The sequence below is a fragment of the Camelus bactrianus genome, chromosome 1, assembly GCF_048773025.1.
Source record: "Camelus bactrianus isolate YW-2024 breed Bactrian camel chromosome 1, ASM4877302v1, whole genome shotgun sequence".
Classification (NCBI taxonomy): Eukaryota; Metazoa; Chordata; class Mammalia; order Artiodactyla; family Camelidae; genus Camelus; species Camelus bactrianus.
Genome location: NC_133539.1, coordinates 41,085,384 through 41,105,617, shown reverse-complemented (window position 1 = coordinate 41,105,617; position 20,234 = coordinate 41,085,384). Strand labels below are relative to the sequence as shown.

Below are 20,234 nucleotides of genomic sequence, written 5' to 3'. Positions count from 1 at the left end.
AGTAAACAGAAGAGGACAAAAACCACATGATCATCTCAATCGATGCAGAAAAAGCATTTGATAAAATTCAACACCCATTTATGATAAAAACTCTCACCAAAGTGGGTATAGAGGGAACATATCTCAACATAATAAAAGCTATATATGACAAACCTACAGCCAGCATAGTACTCAACGGTGGAAAACTCAAAAGCTTCCCACTAAAATCTGGGACAAGACAAGGATGCCCACTATCACCACTCCTATTCAACATAGTCCTGGAAGTCCTAGCCACAGCAGTCAGGCAAGAGAAAGAAATAAAAGGGATCCAAATTGGAAAGGAAGAGGTTAAAGTGTCATTATATGCTGATGACATGTTACTATATATAGAAAACCCTAAAAGGTCCACACAAAAGCTACTAGAGCTGATTGAAGAATTCAGCAAGGTAGCAGGTTACAAAATTAACGTTCAAAAATCAGTTGCATTTCTTTACGCTAACGATAAATCAACAGAAGAAGAAAGTAAAGAAACAATCCCCTTTAAAATAGCACCCAAAGTAATAAAATATCTGGGAATAAATCTAACCAAGGAGGTGAAAGAATTATACACAGAAAACTATAAACCATTGATGAAGGAAATTAAAGAAGACTTTAAAAAATGGAAAGATATTCCATGCTCTTGGATTGGAAGAATCAATATTGTTAAAATGGTCACACTGCCCAAGGCAATCTACAGATTTAATGCAATCCCTATCCAATTACCCAGGACATATTTCACAGAACTAGAAAAAATCATAATAAAATTCATATGGAACCATCAAAGACCTAGAATTGCCAAAGCATTACTGAAGAGAAAGAAAGAGGCTGGAGGAATAACTCTCCCAGACTTCAGACAATACTATAGAGCTACAGTCATCAAGACAGCATGGTATTGGTACCAAAACAGACATATAGACCAATGGAACAGAATAGAGAGCCCAGAAATGAACCCACAAACTTTTGGTCAACTCATCTTCGACAAAAGAGGCAAGAATATACAATGGAATAAAGACAGTCTCTTCAGCAAGTGGTGTTGGGAAAACTGGACAGCAGCATGTAAAACAATGAAGCTAGAACACTCCCTTACACCATATACAAAAATCAACTCAAAATGGATTAAAGACTTAAACATAAGACAAGATACAATAAACCTCCTAGAGGAAAACATAGGCAAAACATTATCTGACATACATTTAAAAAATTTTCTCCTAGAAGAAATAAAAGCAAGAATAAACAAATGGGACCTAATGAAACTTACAAGCTTCTGCACAGCAAAGGAAACCAGAAGTAAAACAAGAAGAAAACCTACGGAATGGGAGAAAATTTTTGCAAGTGAAACCGACAAAGGCTTGATCTCCAGAATATATAAGCAGCTCATACGACTCAATAAGAAAAAAATAAACAACCCAATCCAAAAATGGGCAGAAGACCTAAACAAGCAATTCTCCAAGGAAGACATACAAATGATCAAAAAGCACATGAAAAAATGCTCAATATCACTAATTATCAGAGAAATGCAAATCAAAACTACAATGAGTTATCGCCTCACACCAGTCAGAATGGCCATCATTCAAAAATCCACAAATGACAAATGCTGGAGAGGCTGTGGGGAAAGGGGAACCCTCCTACACTGCTGGTGGGAATGCAGTTTGGTGCAGCCACTATGGAAAACAGTGTGGAGATTCCTCAAAAGACTAGGAATAGACTTACCATATGACCCAGGAATCCCACTCCTGGGCTTGTATCCAGAAGGAAATCTACTTCAGGATGACACCTGCACCCCAATGTTCATAGCAGCACTATTTACAATAGCCAAAACATGGAAACAGCCTAAATGTCCATCAACAGGTGACTGGATAAAGAAGAAGTGGTATATTTATACAATGGAATACTACTCAGCCATAAAAACCGACAACATAATGCCATTTGCAGCAACATGGATGCTCCTGGAGAATGTCATTCTAAGTGAAGTAAGCCAGAAAGAGAAAGAAAAATACCATATGAGATCGCTCATATGTGGAATCTAAAAAACAAAAACAAAAACAAAAACAAACAAACAAACAAAAACAAAGCATAAATAAAGGACAGAAATAGACTCACAGACAGAATACAGACTTGTGGTTACCAGGGGGGTGGAGGGTAGGAAGGGATAGACTGGGATTTCAAAATTGTAGAATAGACTACACTGTATAGCACAGGGAAATATACACAAAATGTTATGATAACTCACAGAGAAAAAAATGTGACAATGAGTGTGTATATGTCCATGAATAACTGAAAAATTGTGCTGAACACTGGAATTTGACACAACATTGTAAAATGATTATAAATCAATAAAAAGTGTTAAAAAAAAAAAAGAGAAAAAAAAGAAATAGACTCACAGACAGAGAATACAGACTTGTGGTTACCAGGGGGATGGAGTGTGGGAAGGGATAGACTGGGATTTCAAAATTGTAGAATAGATAAACAAGATTACACTGTATAGCACAGGGAAATATACACAAAATGTTATGATAACTCACAGAGAAAAAAACGTGCCAATGAGTGTGTATATGTCCATGAATGACTGAAAAATTGTGCTGAACACTGGAATTTGATACAACATTGTAAAATGATTATAAATCAATAAAAAGTGTTTTAAAAAAACAAAAAAAAAGTAAACAGAAAAAAAGAAATAATAAGAATTAGGAGAAAAAATAATAAAATTAAAAACAGAAAACCAATAGAGAAAAATCAACAAGACCAAAAGCTGTTTGTTTTTTGTTTTTTTTTAAAAGATCAGTAAAATCAATAAGCCTCTAGCCAGGCTAACTAAGGAAAAAAGAGAGAAGACACAAATTATTAATATTAGATATGAGGGGAGAGGGGTGGGAGAGGATAAACTGGGAGTTCGAGATTTGCAAATACTGACTGGTATATATAAAATAGATAAACAAGTTTATACTGTATAGCACAGGGAAATATATTCAATATCTTGTAGTAGCTTATGGTGAAAAATAATATGAAAATGAATATATGCATATTCACATATGACTGAAGAATTGTGCTGTACACCAGAAGTCGACACAACATTGTAAACTGACTTTACCTCAGTAAAAAAAAAAAAAAAAAAAGATATGAAAGAAGGGACACCATTACAGATCTCATGAACTTGAAAAGGAAAGGAACAATACGAACAACTCTATACTTACACAAATTCTAGGATACCTAAATGAAACAGACCAATTCCTTGGAAGACTCAGTCTACCAAACTCATATAAAAAGATACGGACAATCTGAATATCTCTAAATCTATTTTAAATGTTGAATAGAAAATTAATCACCTTCCAAAATAGAAAACATCGGGCCCAGATGGGTTCACTGATGAATTCTATGAAACATTTAAGGAAGAAATTATACCAATTATCAATAATCTCTTCAGACAGAAGCCAAGGGAATACTTCCTAAGTTATTTTTTAAGGCCGACATTATCTTAACACCAAAATGTGACAAAGACATCACAGAAAAGCAAAAATACAGATCAATATATCTTATAAACAGAGATACAAAACTTCTCAGCAAAATGTTAGCACATCAACTTCAACAATGTATAAAAATAATTGTACATCACAAGCAAGTAGGATTTATCGCAGGTGTGCAAAGCTAGTTCAACATTTGATAATCAATTACTGTAGTCCATCACAACAATAGGGTAAAGAAAAACTGCATGATCATATCAATAGATATGCAGAAATAGCATTTGACAAAATCCAACTCCCATTCATGATGATGATGATAATAATAATAATAATAATAATCTCTCAGCAACCTAGGAGTAGAAGGAAGTTTCCTCAACTTGATAAAGACTATCTACCAAAATCTATAGCTAACATCTTATTTGATAGTGAGAAACCAGAAACTTTCTTGCTAAGATCAGGAAAAGCAAAGATATTCCGTCTCCTTTTCAACACTGTACTTACTGGAAGTCTTGGTTAACGCAAGAAGACAAGACATGGGAATAAAAGGTATACATTGGGAAGGAAGAAATAAAACTGTCTTTGTTCTCAGATGTCATGATCCTCTATGTAGAAAACTCAAAAGAATCAACAAAAACTAGAACTAATTAGCAATTATAGCAAGATATTGAGATACAAGATTAATATATAAAAGTAAGTGGCACTACATCAAACTAAAACATTTCTGTACAGCTATGAAATCATCAACAGAATAAAAAGGCAACCTATGGAATGGGAGAAAATATTTGCAAATCATACATCTGATAAGGAGTTAACATCCAAAATATATTAAAAACTTACACAATTCAATAGCAAAAAATTAGCAGTCCAATTAAAAATGGGCAGAGGAACAGAACAGTTTTTTTTTTCCCAAGGAAGACATAAAAAAGGCCAACAGGTATATGAAAAGGTACTCAACATCTCTAATCATCAGAGGACTGTAAATCAAAACTACAATGAGATAACACCTCACATCTGTTAGAATGGCTATTATCAAAAAGACAAGAAATAACAAGTGTTAGTAAAGATGTAAAGTACGGAAATCCTTGTGCACTGTTGAGAGGAATATAAATTGGTACAGCCACTGTAGGTAGGAAACAGTATGGAGGTTTCTTTAAAAATTAAAAATAAAACTACCATGTGATGCAGTCATTTCACTTCTGGGTATTTCTCCAAAGGAAACAAAAATCACTACCTCAAAAAGATATCTGCACCCACATGTACACTGCAGCATTATTTGCAACAGTGAAGACATGGAAACAACCTAAGTGTCCAATGATGGATAAGTGAATTTTAAAATGTGGTATACATATATATATAGCAGAATATTATTCAATCATAAAAAGAAGAAAATTCTGCCATATGCAACAACATGGGTGGACCTTGAGGGTATCATGCTAAGAGAAACAAGTCAGAGAAAGACAGACAAATACTATATGATCTTGATTATATGTTGAATTTTAAAAACCCCAAACTCATAGATACAGACAGCAGATCAGCAGTTGCCCTAGGCTGGTGTAAGAAGTGGGATAAAATGAGTAAAGGTGACCAAAAGGTACAAATTTCCGGTTATAAATAAGACCTGGGAATGTAATGTTCGGCGTGGTGACTATAGTTAATAATACTACATTGTGTATTTGAAAGTTGCTAAGAGAGTGGATCTTAAAAGCTCTCAGCACACATACAAAAAATGTGTGACTGTGTGGTGATTGATGTTAACTAAACTTACTGTGATAATCATTTTTCAGCACATACATTTATCAGATCATTATGTTGTACACCTAAAACTAATAAAATGTTATATGTCAATTTTATCTCAACAAAAAAGAAAGGAAAACAAAACAAAACAAACAACCAAATAAAAAAGTAGGTCAAAGACCTAAACAGACACCTCACCAAAGATGGTATACAGATGGCAAATAAGCATATGAAAAGAAGCCCAATGTCATGACATTAAGGAACTGTGAATTAAAGTAACAGTAAGGTACCACCACACACCTACTAGAATGGCTAATATCTGGAATGCTGACATACCAAGTGCTGGTCATGACGTAGGGCAACAGGAACTCCTATTCATTGCTGATAGGAAAGCAATATGGCATTGATACTCTGCAAAACCATCTGGCAGCTTCTTTAAAAACTAATCAGACTCTTACTATAAGATCCAGCAATCATGTCCCTTGGTATTTACCCAAAATGAGTTGAAAATTTGTCCACAAAAACACTTGCACATGGATGTTTATAATAGCTTTATTCATAATTGTCAAAACTTGGAAACAATCAAGATGTCCTGCAGTAGATGAATGGATAAAGTGTAACACATCCGTATAATGGAACATTATTCAGTGATAAAAAGAAATGTGCTATCAAGCCACAAAGAGACATGGAAGAAATTTAAATGCATATTACTAAGTGAAAGAAGTCAATCTGAAAATACTACATACTGTACGATTCCAATTATGTGACATATTAGAAAAGACAAAATCACAGAGACGGTGAAAAGATCAGTGGTTGCCAGGGCTTAGGAAAGTGGGCGGGCTGAATCAGCAGAGCACTGGAGATTTCTAGGGCAGTAAACTACTCATATGATTCTAAAATGGTAGACACATGTCATTATACAGTTGCCAAAATCCACAGAATGTACACCACCAGGAGTGATCTGTAACGTAAACTATGAACTCTGAGTGATAATATGTCAGTGTAGATTTATCAAAACATACCTCTCTGCAGTGAGGGGTAGATAGCAGGGAAGGCCATACAAGTATGGAAAGAGAGCATATATGGGAACTCTCTGTACTTTCTTCTCAATTTTGCTGTGAACCTAAAACTCCTCAAAAAAATAAAATCTGTTCTTTAAAGAGGCATTGCAGGGAGATGCTCAATGGATAAGACCAAACGACAGAGCAGGACAGAACCTACCTGGGAGAGCACCCCACCTGGCCTGCTTGTCAACCCATTCCAAGACAGAACAGCAGAGCAGGAAGAATCACTCTCCAGAACCCAGCAGGGACAGCAAAAAGGGGCACCACTAGTTAATCCTGTATCTGGCATCTGCTAGCATCTTAACACAGCCCTAAAGGAAAACTCCAAAATCATGTTCCCAAATGATTCGTTCCTGTTTTCATGAGCCAGAAATGGTGTGGCCTCAGTGAATCAACAGGAGGGAGGTGGAGGAGTTAGCAGATATTCCTGCTTACTGGGAATTGTGTCCAGCACCCTGAAGGGGAGCTCCCTTGGTGCCTCAACAAAAGCCAACTATTTCCAAAGCAGCTGAGTCATTTTCTGGCCCTGGCCCAGGAAAGAGCCTCCTTGAAACACCTGCTAAATTCCACAGTTACTTGTAAAATGCAGGTCAGCCTTTGCGGGCCTACAGGAATCTTCATAGCCCTGAAGGACAACTGCCTCAGCTGAGAGGCGTTCTCACGCCACTTGATTTTTTTTTTGTCCTTTCCCCAATCATGTTGCTCACTTTGTAGCTCTCCTCTGAAATCCCTCTAGTTTATCCCAAATTAAGAGTTCTATTTGCTCTTCTCAGCACCTTTAACAAGACATGTATGAAAACAGGTTTCTCCCAGGGCCTCACCAAGAGGCAATGAGAACAAGCTCCAACCTGCCGCGACGATCAAGCCCCGAGTGATCTAGACGCATCCTCCTGGAAGGCCCTGTGCCTCCCGTGTAAGGCAGTGTGCACAGCTTAGCCTGGACGCACCCCGACTCAGGACCAGGCATGCAGCCACATTTCTACCACCAGACATGAGGGGAAGTAATAACAAGCCCTGTACCCCAAAAGAGGCTGGAGACAAACCTATCCGGGAGAGCACCCCACCTCGCCTGCTTGCCAGCCCATTCCAAGAGAATTTCAGATTGTCTACAAAAATTAATAGAGTTGGCAACATAAAATAAAGACGAATAAGCAAATTGGGAAGTTGAGGGGCTTGGTTCTTCTGGATACAGAGTGGGGAAAGATTGGCAGCAATTTGATGGTCTCTAACTTCACCGTTGTCCGCCTCAATCTGTCCCTTCTTTACCAGTCCTACTTGATTCTAGTTCTCTTGTCAAGGTCACCAAAGATCCTCATGTTGCTAAATTCAGTAGCCAATTTTGTCCTCATCTTCCTTGAGCCACTAGCAGAATTTCACAGAGATGATCACTGCCACCTCCCTGGAAAATATTCTTCCCTTATTCTTCCTCTTCATTGGTCCTTCCTTCTTTTCTGCTTTCTCCTAATCTTGCAGATTCTTAAAATTAGAATGTCCAACGGCTCAGTTTTTAGAACTCTTTTCTTTTTGCTCTACCTTCAGTATGGGGAGGTCCCATCCTGTTTCACAGCAGTAAATAGTATACCACATGTCCACTCCTCCCAGATTTTCATCTTAGGCTAAACTTCCCCCTTGAACTCTAGGCTCCTTTATCCAACTTCCCACTCAGCATCTCCACTCAGATGTCTAACACACATCCCAAATTCAAAGCTGTCCAAAACAGAACTGCCAACATCCCCAGCCAGATCTGTTCTGGTTTTCCCTGCTCAGTGACAACTTCATCTTCACTCACACCAAAAGATTCAAAGTCATCCTTGGCTCTTTCCTTTTTCTCACTTCCCACAGCCTATCCATTAGAAAAATCCTATTGGCTCTGCCTCCAAAATGTGCTCAGGACCTGTCCACTTCTCACCACCTCCCCTGTGACCACTCTGGTCCAGGCCTGGGTTATTACAATGGTCTCACTGGACTCTCTGCTTCCACTTTTACCCTTTTGGATTATTCTCAACACAGGAGCCAGTGTTATCCTGCTGAAATGTAGGTTGGGTCCAAGTCTTCACAAGAGACTCAGAGCCTGTGTGATTTAGCCCCCGTCACTTCTCCAGCCCCCTCTCCACATCCTCTCCACCAGCCACACTGGCCTCCCTTCTCTTCGCACACCAGGCCTGCCTCTGCCTTCCAACCTTGGCACTTGCTGCTCCTCCTGCTTGAAATGCTCTTCCCTCTTATCTCCTCTAAGCCTTTGCTCCAAAACTTTCTCAGTGAGGCCCTCCCTGATCAACCTATTGAAAACTGCAAGCTGTCTCAACACCCCATTCCCTTTTCTTGCTTTACTTTCCCCAGAATAAATCCCTTTCTAATATACTGCAAACTTCACCAACTTACTTTGTTTATTGCATCTCCCCTCACTAGCATAAAAGATCCATGAATGTGGATTTCTTTTTCTATTTTTCTTTACTGCTTTATCTCTGGCTCTAAGAACTGTGCTTGGCATATAGTGAGTGATTCAGTACATAAGCATTGGTTGGATGGCTGGATGCATAAATGGATGGATGGCTGGATGGAAAGAGTGGATGGCGGGACTTATGCTTTAGCTGCCAAATTCTTAAAAGATCCCAGAGCGGGGAAATGTTACAAATCAAGTGAAGTAGAATTCAGCATTTACGACATATATCTTACCCACATCTATTCTGCCTATCTAACTGCATAAAATGAAATGAAATGAAATGTCCACAGAATCATTAGAACTAGGCTAGCCTTAGCTTTGTCTCAATTAACCACAACCTACAATAAGCAGGCTGGGGAAACACTCATGATTAGGGGAGTCGAGAATGGCAGGCCATGACTCCAATGCTAGGAGAGGGTTCTAGAGAGAGAGTTGATAAACTAAATGTAACCAGCTTCTACTGAGCTTCTACCGGGAGGCAGATACTGCACTAAACTCTTTGTTAACATTATTTCATTAAATCCTTTACCACCCTGGGAAGCAGGTGTTATTATCCCAATTTTACAAACAAGGAAACTGAAGTTCAGAAAGATTAAGATTTGCACAATGTCACAATTACACAGTAGAGTCAGACTAGGTCTATGCGAATGAAAACTTCTTGCACTTTCTATGCCAAAAGTTACTCTAGAAATGGTGAAGTAACCTCTCTCCTACTTCAAACCAATTCTCCCTCTCTAGTCATTCATCATTCTTGGTCTCAGTAGATCAAGCACCTTAAAATTGAAGCAAGATTGTTAAGAAATAAGAAGGTTAAATGAAGCTTTCATTCCTTAGTAAATGTTGAAAATTTGCCAACAGAATAAAAAAAAAATCAATAGGCTGCAACCTAACACCTTTCCATCCATTTACACACATACCCACACCCACATGCACACAGAAAGCAACTAGTAGGAAAACACAATCTTAAAATTTAACACAATTTTACCTTTACCTACTCCATCAGGGTTCGTGAGTATCAAAGATATGCTGCTCAGCATCTGACAGTCCTGGCAGATGCTGCTTAGCACTCAAGAAAGAAGCATATTTAACCACCAGCAGCATTGCAACAACCTCAGAGAAATCTCTTTCCTCCCTCCCACTCACGTCTCTCCCTGGTTGAGACCAGTCACCTCCATTTCCACACAACTTGCAGAACCACTGTGCAATTAATGTCATCAGACATACAAGTCTAAGTGTCAACCTGCGGGGCATGATTGCAGCTTACCAGAGGACACTGTCTTTTGCAATCAAAGATGCACTATAGAGCCACTGTCAGCAGGTGTGTCTCCAAGGAGGACTTAACATTCTTTTATTCCCACTTTCACAGAGTCTGTCTCCTAATTAATCATTTCTATGAAATTGTTCAACCAGATGGCTTCGAGGTCCAGTGTGTAAGTGAAAGCAGGAGGCTCCCACAGAGAAGAGGCTCACCTGCTTCTCCCCAGCCAACCAACTCAGACGCCCAGTGCCACCCAACTGGAGTAGGTAAACGCTACTGTGTGCACCCCTCACCTGTGCACAGCTGTGCTTATGAAGATTAAGAAAACCCAAGGACCTACTGTATAGCACAGAGAACTATATTCAGTTTCTTGTAATGAGCTGTAATGGAAAGGAATCTGAAATATATATATATATCTATATATATATATATCTATAGGTATGACTGAATCACTTTGCTGTGCACATGAAACTAACATTGTAAATCAACTACACATCAATAAATAAGAATTATTTTTAAAAAAGGAAACTCAGGAATGAATAATCACAATCCTTGCTGCTGGTTTCAGAATTTGGACCCACCACCTATAGGAATATCTCTTAGTTCTTGCTTAAAAAAATAAGGCATACTGGACAGTGCATAAAAAGCACCCATGAAATTGAGGTGGTGCTATCTGGGTACCATAAAACAATAGCAGCCAAGGAGATTTAGAAAATGCTTCTTTTCAAAGGACAGAAGTACCACATTTGCCAAGACCTGAACCACTCTTTTAACTCAGGGTTCTAAATCAGTATGGAAATTGTTCTAAAAGGGGGAAAGAGGCCTCTGAGAACCTCCTATTAAAGGAGGTTAAACACTAAATCAATTAAAATCAAAGCATGGGCGGCAGTTTCATGAGGTGCTCATCTGGAGACATAAACTCAGAGGAAGGTGATAAAACAGGCCCTTGATTTTATTTCCTCGCTCTTGTTACACCTGAGTGGCCCTGACAGCACAGAGGCAGGACCAGCTACATGATTCATATTGCTCAGGGCAAAATGAAAGTGTGGGGTTCCTTGTTTGTAAGTTGTTGGGAAGTTCACAACAGCGACAGTAGAATGTTAAACCAAGGGGGGGCCTTCCCTTCTAAAACTGGGCCTTGTGTAACCACAGAGGTTGCACAACCATGAAGCTGACCCTGCAGATAAAGCATTTGTCTTCTGGTGGTTGAGAGACCTGGAGGGAAACCATGCTGGAATTAGATGCTCTTTGGCATCGTTCATCCTGGGCCCTTGGAAAGCTCAGTGAGACTATAAAGGGTCACTCCATGCTGGTATAACTTGGAGAGGAGAAGAGTAATCTTCGCCATCTGATATCATCCTGACCTGGATTTCCACAAGCATGTCTGTTCCCCTGGGAGATTCAAAAGCTTTCTGCCCCTGTAATTGGTATTTACTTATTTAGGATTGACTTGGCCCCAATTCACCTAACCAACAGGATTGATCTGGAAAGATCAAACTTACAGGGGTGGTCCCAGGAGGAAATCTGAGTACTTGGTGGCAGAAGATTTTCTATAGTGTTGGTTAGAGAAGAGATCTCTCTGCCCTATCAAGATGGAAGAGACTTCTTGGGTCACCAACTTGGAAATGGTTGGATGTTAGAAGAACTAGTTACAAAAAAATAGGACCCAATCCCATGGCTAAGGGGAGTAAGTTAGTCTTCAAGCAGATTTCCAACAAAAGTTTTGAGAAGACTGGCTCAGTTCCTTCTTTTTTCTCTTTCTGCTTTTTAACTGGCCTTCCTTTTCATGTCGCTCAGGCCCGCAGTGGAATAATCAGCAGGCCCTTCCCATTCCATCCTCCACCACCCCCAATCAAAATCCACTCATCCTGTGAATCAAACTGTCCCTCTAATAAATTAATTTTAGAAACATAGTTAATTATGAGGTGGACTAGAGGTGGAGGTGAGCCCAAAGGAAGGCCGGGGAGAAGTTCATTTAAACCAGAGTCTTTCTGCAGAAGATGCCGTGTAAGCCACTCCTTTCTCCAATCACTAGTCTCATGGCCCTTTCTGTAAGAGGAAGATGCTCAGCTGATGGAAGCTAACTTGCTCATCATTTCTCCAATGGACTTAAAACACAAGAAAAAAATTTCATTCATCTTTATTCTTGCTCTTTTATTCAACATGGGTTCAGAAATGCCCTGAATGAATTGCTTCTCAAATTGCACCGATAAGAAAAAGACAAAAGGATGAATTCTGGTTTGGGGATGGTAAAGGAGAAGCTATTTCTAAATACCATTTGGAGAAGTAAAGTGGTGATGTGCCAAACAATGAAAGAGAGGTGATAACCCTTTGAGCCTGCAGCTGCTCCTGAAAATTCACTTTTCAGGCCTTATGAAGTCCCTCATGCACAAGACTCCATCCCCAAATCTGGCCACGTGCTTCATGACTCAGCACCATCAGTGACTGATAATGCACCAAAAGGAAAATTCAAAGCCTTCACTATGCTCAGTGTGAGTGACAACACTGTTTTCTACAAAACATGGGACCATGCTGTCTGAGGGTAGGAGTGGGTGCTTTTCGATGAGAGCCCCAATCTTTCGTTTTCACAAAAACTAATTTCATGCCAGTGTCAAGATACCTCAAAATCTAAACCTCCCCTCAGTGGACCTCTTTCCCTTCCTAACTTTTATAAACTCCTTTCAAGACAGGAAATTTAGGTCACTCCCATGCCTTTTATATAGGTGGAATCTTAAAAACGACACAAATGAATGTATTTACAAAACAGAAACAGACTCACAGAGATAGAAAATAAAACTATGGCTACCAAAGTGGGGAGGAGGAGAGGGGATAAATTGGGAGTTTGGGATTTGCAGATTTGAACTACTATATATAAAATAGATAAACAACAAGGACCTACTGTATAGCATAGGGAACTATATTCAGTATCTTGTAATAGCCTATAATGGAAAATAATCTGAAAAGGAATATATATATATATATATGTATCTGTATAACTGAATCCCTTTGCTATATACCTGAAACTAACACAACACTGTAAATCGACTATACGTCAATTTAAAATATATATATATGTGTGTGTATACATATATATATAGAGAGAGAGAGAAATAGGGGAAAAAATTGGGTTCTCTTCATTTCAGGAAAATCTTGAAGAAGGACCTCAAGAGTGGCATATAAATTCTATTCCCAATCCAAAAAATAAGATCCACAGAAAAGAGAAGAGAAAATATCTCACCATAGCCTCTTCTGAATCCTGTGCAATGTCTTCTGAACTCTGTGAAATCTGGAGAAAACTGCTGACAGAACAGCAATCATGGGTTTGAAAAGTGGAATGAGAGCCAAGGACAGAGGCAAAAGCAGGGAGATGAAAGCGAGACTGAGACTGATACTGAGGCAAAGTAGAAGGTTCCTGCCCCGTTCAAGGGTTTCACGCTGTCAAGCTGATGCTCCTCTTATGGAAAAATCAACTCCCATCTGAAAGCCCATCAGAATGTAACTGCTTGCTCTTCAGGGCTGAGAAGTCTTTCATCCACTCTCCCTATCCTCTTTTACTAATTACTATCGTCAACAATAAATAATTTAAAATTATGCCAAAAGCAAAACCAACCTTGCTTACCACAATTAACAACAGTTCAATTCTATCAAGTTTTTCTGTGCATTTCTCTCCAGAAATCATAATCTTTGTCTTTCATTGCATCTTCCTAGTAGTGTGACGACCCCAGACACATGCGGGAGTACAAAATGTGGTCCTGAGTCCATCAGATACAGGCAGAAAGCCTCACGCATGCTTTCTTAATTTCGTCCATATGTATCTCTCTCATTGGAAAACACCAGAGAGGAACAGAATCTCCTCCAATCAATACTGATTTGAAGGAAATTAAAGTGATAAACTTATTCCATCTACCATCTAGAGCTGCTGCTGCTGTTATTGTTGTTGTTGTTGTTGTTGTTGTTTTGTTATTATAGACTGCAAGAGAATTGCTTTTGCCATGAGAACCATCATGTTATCCATGAGAATACTGACCAGTATGCATCCCTGCGTCCCACCTGTAGTTACCGAATCCATAGTACAGTCAACATTGGGAATAAAAGTAAAGTTTTTGAAGACCTCTGATCAAAAGGCTCCTTTCTAGGTGAAAAAGTGACTCTCAGACCCCTCCTTTAAAAGACAAACTGACTTCCAATTTTTTCAAAGACTGATCCTTTAGTCCCAATCCTTCAAAGAAAGTAAAATTTCTGTCAAATGATATTAGTGATATCTTACCATCATCTTCACGTACAAGCTTTTCTAAGACATGATCTAGGATACGTTTTAAGAAACATATAGTTTTCTAGCATCCAAGAGATTTGTAAGCTGTCTGAAGAAAAGCCACATATCTGCCACAGGCAGAATGGGAAAGGAGGTCAAGATGCTTAGCATCAGTCAAACTGAAGAAAACAGGTTTGTACAAGCAGTAAAGTATCTAAGCAGAGAAAGCCAGAAGACAGGGTGTTGGACTGAACTTCAGGTCAGTAGTGAATCAGAGAAACACACCCGGTGATCAAAGTGAAAACTGCCTAACGCTCAGAGGAGAATAGATAGCCCAGGCTTAAAGCCTGGAGCTCAGTTATAGACCTCCAGAGCATTAAGCTCATGCAGGACCCTAGAGCAACCTCTCTGACCCAACCTCAAACCTGGAGCAGTGAAGTCAACTCCAACTCTTCAGCCTTGGCTGGAACCAGCACGACCTTGGTGACTTCACTTCCTGTACAATCCTGTTGAGTTTTAAAGGCTTCTGGTTCTAGACCCTGGCCTAGCCCACCCCTTAGACCTGTCAGCAGATCTTAATTACTAAGACTGGCCCTTACTCTTTCTAAGGGATTTGATTTTGAGTCATCCATCAGCCTCAGAAAATCAGCCTCAACTCACCCCCCACCTATTACTCCTACTCCCAGCTCCAACTCTTAGGATGCATGATGCACTTGAAATACTACTCTCAGCTGAGTTTGCCTTTCCGTAATTCAAAGGGCAGGCTGGCATTATCAAACACAGGAAAAGTGTTCAAAAAAACAATAACAGACATCAAAAAGGAGCTGCTAGCTTAGAAGCCAAGGTAAATACCAACACAGACCATGGTCTGGCAGACTCTGGCTTGTTATGTACAAAATGTTACACTGAAAGCCTTGACTGTTTGACTTTTTAATGGTACAAAAATGTGTATGGAAGTCCCCCGCCAGGACAGTCAGGGATTTATTTCCACTTTAAATACAACTATGTTACAATTTTGGGATGCTAGACATTGAGAATTTTACCTTGTTGGGTGTTGGATATTTTTTATATCTATAAATATTCTTGCTCTCTCTTGCAGGATGAGTAAGTGACTTGGAAGCAGCTTGATCCTTTCAGGTGCTGCTTTTTTATGATTTGTAGGTACGTCTGGAGTCACACTCAGTGCAGGGCTAATTATTCCCCACTACTGAGGCAAGACCTTCCCAACTGTGCTACCCAATATTCCGTGAATTATGAGTTTTCCAGACTGGCTGGCAGAAACAGGCAATATCCCCTGACCTCTGTGGGTGCAGAGACTGTTCTCCACCACTTCCTGTTCCACTCCGCCATCCCTGCCCCCTCCCTGCAGACTCCTACAGTTCCTCACTCTCTCTCTCTCTTTCTCTCTCTCTTTCTCTCTCTCTCCCTCCCTGCCCCCCACCTCTATTTCTGGAGCTCTGTCCTATGAACTCTAGTTACCTTGGTTTCCCGGGGCTCTGTAGCACCACCTCTTTAACTCAGGGAGTGCGAGTTACACCTGGGTCACTCCCTGCATCAGCCTGGAAATTCTCTTAGGCAGCCAGCTGGAGCGCGCCTAGTGCTCACCTCTTTTGTCTCCTACAGATCATGGCCCTCCATTTTCCGATGGCCAGTGTTTCAAAAACCATATATTGTTTCATATATTTTTGGTTATTTCAGGCAAAAGAATAAATCTGGCCCTGTTACTCTGAAATAGGAGGGAAAGGGGCAGGGCAAAACCATTGAAGGAATGACACAGACATTGAGAACAGGACAAACTGGTTAGAACCAAGGTGGCAGAAGACATGACTCCCAGTAGACCTTGAGCCTCATGGCACATTCACAGGCACCATGACAGTTCCTAGGCTGACCCTAAAAGGCCAGAAAGTGGGCGAGGAAGGCATTTCCTGGAAATCCCTGCCCCTTCCCCAAAGTAGTTGGAATAATCCTCCTACTCATTAGTATAAGAAATCACCAAGCCCAGAAAACCTAACAACTCCACACCTCGTGGTGGCTCTCTCTCTTGCCTTCTGAGAGAGCCCGCACTCTGTCTACGGAGTGTGTATCTATTTTTACTTTAAACTAAACACCCCACACCTCTTGGCTTCTCTCCCTCTCACCTTTCTGAGATGGCCCACATTCTGCCTATGGAGTATGTGTCTCCTAAGCCGCTTTCCCTTTGGAGTGAGACAGACTGCCTCTGTCTATGGAGTGTATATCTCTCTAAGTAAACTTACTTTCACTTCACTATGCCTTGCTCTTGAATTCTTTCCTGCACTAGCCAAGAACCTATTTTCCCACAACATTTATCTTGGGCAAAAACAGAACATCTTTAAAATTCAGTAAACTTAGCACTCAGTACCAATATTATTACACAGAAAAGATACTACTTTAACCAGTGTTTTTCAAAATAAGGTTCTTGAACCATGTACCTCAGAGTCTCCCAGGATGCTTGATAAAAAGCCCATTCCTACATCACATCCCCAAATCTACTGAATATAAATTGCTTGCCACTAAAATTTGAGAATTGTTTTCATTACCAGGACAATTCATTAACAAAAGACCATAAAATCCTCTTCTGAAAGTTGGGAAATCACTAGATTAGGCAGTGGGTTACAAAGTTAAGGAGACTGTTAGTGGGGAGGGTATAGCTCAATGATAGAGTGCATGCTTAGCATGCATGAGGGCCTGGGTTCAATCCCCAGTACTGCCATTTAAAAAAAAAAAAAAAAAGTCAAGGAGAATATTGAAAGTTCAGCCTGAAATGATGTTGACATCAGATATCACCCTCCAACACATCTTCCAGCTGTACAAGCATGCTTTTTATAAACCATGACTCTCTATGGCTACATGAACAATTTTGGAGCTGCTTCCTTCTCATTCATTGCAACGGAAGTGCTCCATTCAAAGGCTGGAAAGCAATGGCGAGATGGGGAGAGAATCTTGGCTGCCTCCCAACAGAGGCCTTTTGGATGGCATGTGCCCAAGGCCAAAGCCAATTCAGCCTGGAAACTGTTTTGCCAGGATGTTTGGTTTTCCTCAGCTCATTAAATAATTAAGTCATGCTCCCCACCAATGAATTTTCACCAACAGTAATAACAATCACATGATCAGTCTTCCATTCTCCAATTTCAAGAGAAATTGGAATGACCCCTGTACCATCTTGACTCACAACCATACTATTTTCTGGGGAAGGAAACAAACAGCCTAAAAAGCAGGTATCAGGTGTGAACAGAATTTGGACATTTTGAGGCTGAGTCTATCAGAGGAACAGTAGGTTACACTATACAAGCAGAGATGCTCACAAGCCTTCTCTGGGACTTGGCCACCTTACTCATTTTGAAACTAGGGGCAAAGTCCTTGCTCCTGAAGAAAAGTGATGGAAGCACTAGTCCATGTCTGAGCTTGTAGATGAAAGAATAAAACAAAGTGTATTCCCCATTCCCAATCATTACGTGTCCTCTACCTGAACCTACTTTATTATCCAAAGTCTGACTACATTTCACAAGCAAGAGAAAGAGTGGGCAAGGTGGAGATGGAGGCGATGGATGTAGGCAGAACCAGCCTACCCTTAGGCCATGGTGAATATGGGCCTTATTTTAAATGCAATGGGAAGCCACTGGAGGGTTTGAGCAGGGGAATGATGGGACTTTATGTGTATTTTAAAGAATCACCCTAGTTGCTTTGTGGTACATGGCTTACAGGAGGCAACAGTGAAAGCAAAGAGAAACCTAGGACAATGCTATGAAGCCACGGTGTGGGGACCAGTGCTAGTCAGAGAACTGTTCACCATCTGCAACAAGTTAGCATAGAAATTGACAGTAAATGTTTAGAAACTTGAAAACATTTTAAAGTAATTTGACATTGCAGTAACATCCAAGCAGGAGTTTTTACACTTTTACAAAACTTATCAGGCTGCGTTGGACTGAAGGGGAAAAGTAAAACCAAAAGCAAACTGGTTCTTTATCACAGACAGTCTGACACACCGTGGCAGGGATTCAGGTCAGTGGTGAGAAATGCTGGAACGAGGGCAGATCAGGCACAGAGGACACAAAGTGTTTCACCCTCCTGGGATTAAAGGATAATAAGAGGAATCTGGCAGGTCAGGATAAGGAGTATGGTACACACAGCAAGACCTCTGCCTCTGCTGACCTGCACTAGACTCGACTACTTGCCAACCCTCTGAAAAGTGGCAACTAACAGTTGCTTCACTCCTGAGGGCAGTATTACACGTGGTATAAATGTGGAATGAGGTTATCCTGGGCTTAAATCCTGATTTCACCACTGTGTGACCTTGGAAGAGTGACTTAACCTCTCTGGGCCTCAGTTACCTCATCTACAAAATGAGAATAATAATAGCCTCTACCCAATAAAGTGTCCATGAAGATAAAATGAGAAGAACCCTGAGAAGAAGCTGAAACCTAATAAACAGTCACTTACTTAGCCATTAGTTGTTTCTGTATCTTTCTATGGAGAAAGAGCTTTAAAGCATGGTCATAGTTATATAACGCCTCACCTCTGTGGAGCACATCACACTTGACAAAGCCCCATCACATACATTACTTCATGAATCCACTCTTAGAAAAAGGGCAAGGCAGACTTGATTTTCTGATAAGAAAAATGAGACTTAGTGTCCAAATGGAGGTTCCCAACTCGCCCCCTGGGCATGAGGTGTTGATTCATCCCTCTGCTCCCACAAGTGGAAACAGCTTGTCTGAGAAGTCACAAGCAGCAAAAACAAGGTCACCCTGCTCTTCCACAGCCTGTTTTCATGACTTAAGTGCACACAAACCAAGGGCAGAGCAGAAAGCGGAGAAATAGCACCAGAGATGGAGAAGCTAGGGCATCGGTTCTCCTTTATGCCAGCTTAAAGGTAAGGTGCTGCGAGGTCTCTAACCCCAATTCCCCTAGTTCTTCCTCAACACACCTTCTTTCCCCCTCCCCATCGTTATTCTCTGTTCCTCAAGTCTTCATCCCCAAGGTTCAGCCATGACATGATTTTGGTGTGTGTACTTTTCATGATTTTTCCCTTCTTCACTAACATCTTTTTTTTTTTAATTGAAGTATAGTCAATTTACAATGTGGTGTCAATTTCTGGTGTACAGCACAATGTTTCCGTCATACATGAATATACATATATTTGTTTTCATATTCTTTTTCACCAAGATACAAGATATCGAATATATTTCCCTGTGCTATACAGTATAAACTTGTTTATCTATTTCATATATACCAGTCAGTATCTGCAAATCTTGAACTCCCAGTTTATCCCGTCCCACCCCGCATCCTCTCTGTTCACTAACATCTTTAATGTTACTAAATTTTCATTATTTTTTAAATATACAAAGACTCTAAAATTGTCCTAAGTGTGCTCCTTACTACAATATCTGACTCTCTTTTGGCTTTTCCTCTCTTCTTTTAACAGTTTTCCATAATCATCAGTCTGAATTATGCCTTGCTGGGAGAGAGAAGGGAGGCAAGAACCAAATAGTTGGAGAAAAACTCTCTGAGCTAAAGAAAGACTTGGGCCCTAATTGAAAGAACACATCAGGAAAAAACAAGAGGGTAAAAAAAATTTTTTTAAATCCATACCTATACTTATCAAAGTGAAATTCAGAACTTTATACTTTTTTAAATTTAAAGTGTAGGGGTAGTGATCCGGAGGGAATTCTAATTTGAGAAGATACATGCACCCCAATGTTCATAGCAGCACTATATACAATAGCCAAGACATGGAAGCAAGCTAAATGTCCATCAACAAATGACTGGATAAGGAAGTTGTGGTATATTTATACAGTGGAATACTACTCAGTCATAAAATAGTATAAAATAATGCCATTTACAGCAACATGGATGGACCTAGAGATCATTATTCTAAGTCAAGTAAGTCATAAAAAGAAAGAAAAATACCATATGATATCACTCATATGTGGAATCTAAAAAAAACAAGGGGGAGACTCTGAACTCACCTACAAACAGAAACAGACTT

General features: G+C 39.9%; 1 protein-coding gene across 7 annotated transcripts in view; it reads right to left on the bottom strand.

Annotated features, from left to right (window-relative positions):
* TMEM45A (transmembrane protein 45A) overlaps positions 1–20,234 on the bottom strand; it is an 85,183-nt gene that overhangs the window by 53,166 nt on the left and 11,783 nt on the right. The window contains exon 1 of one of the 7 annotated variants that reach the window (XM_045503860.2): positions 9,703–9,770. The exons of the other annotated variants lie outside the window; for them this stretch is intronic. The gene's annotated coding sequence lies outside the window, so the exon portion shown is untranslated. Of the gene's footprint in view, positions 1–9,702; positions 9,771–20,234 lie in introns of those variants that run through there. 7 annotated transcript variants of the gene reach the window in all.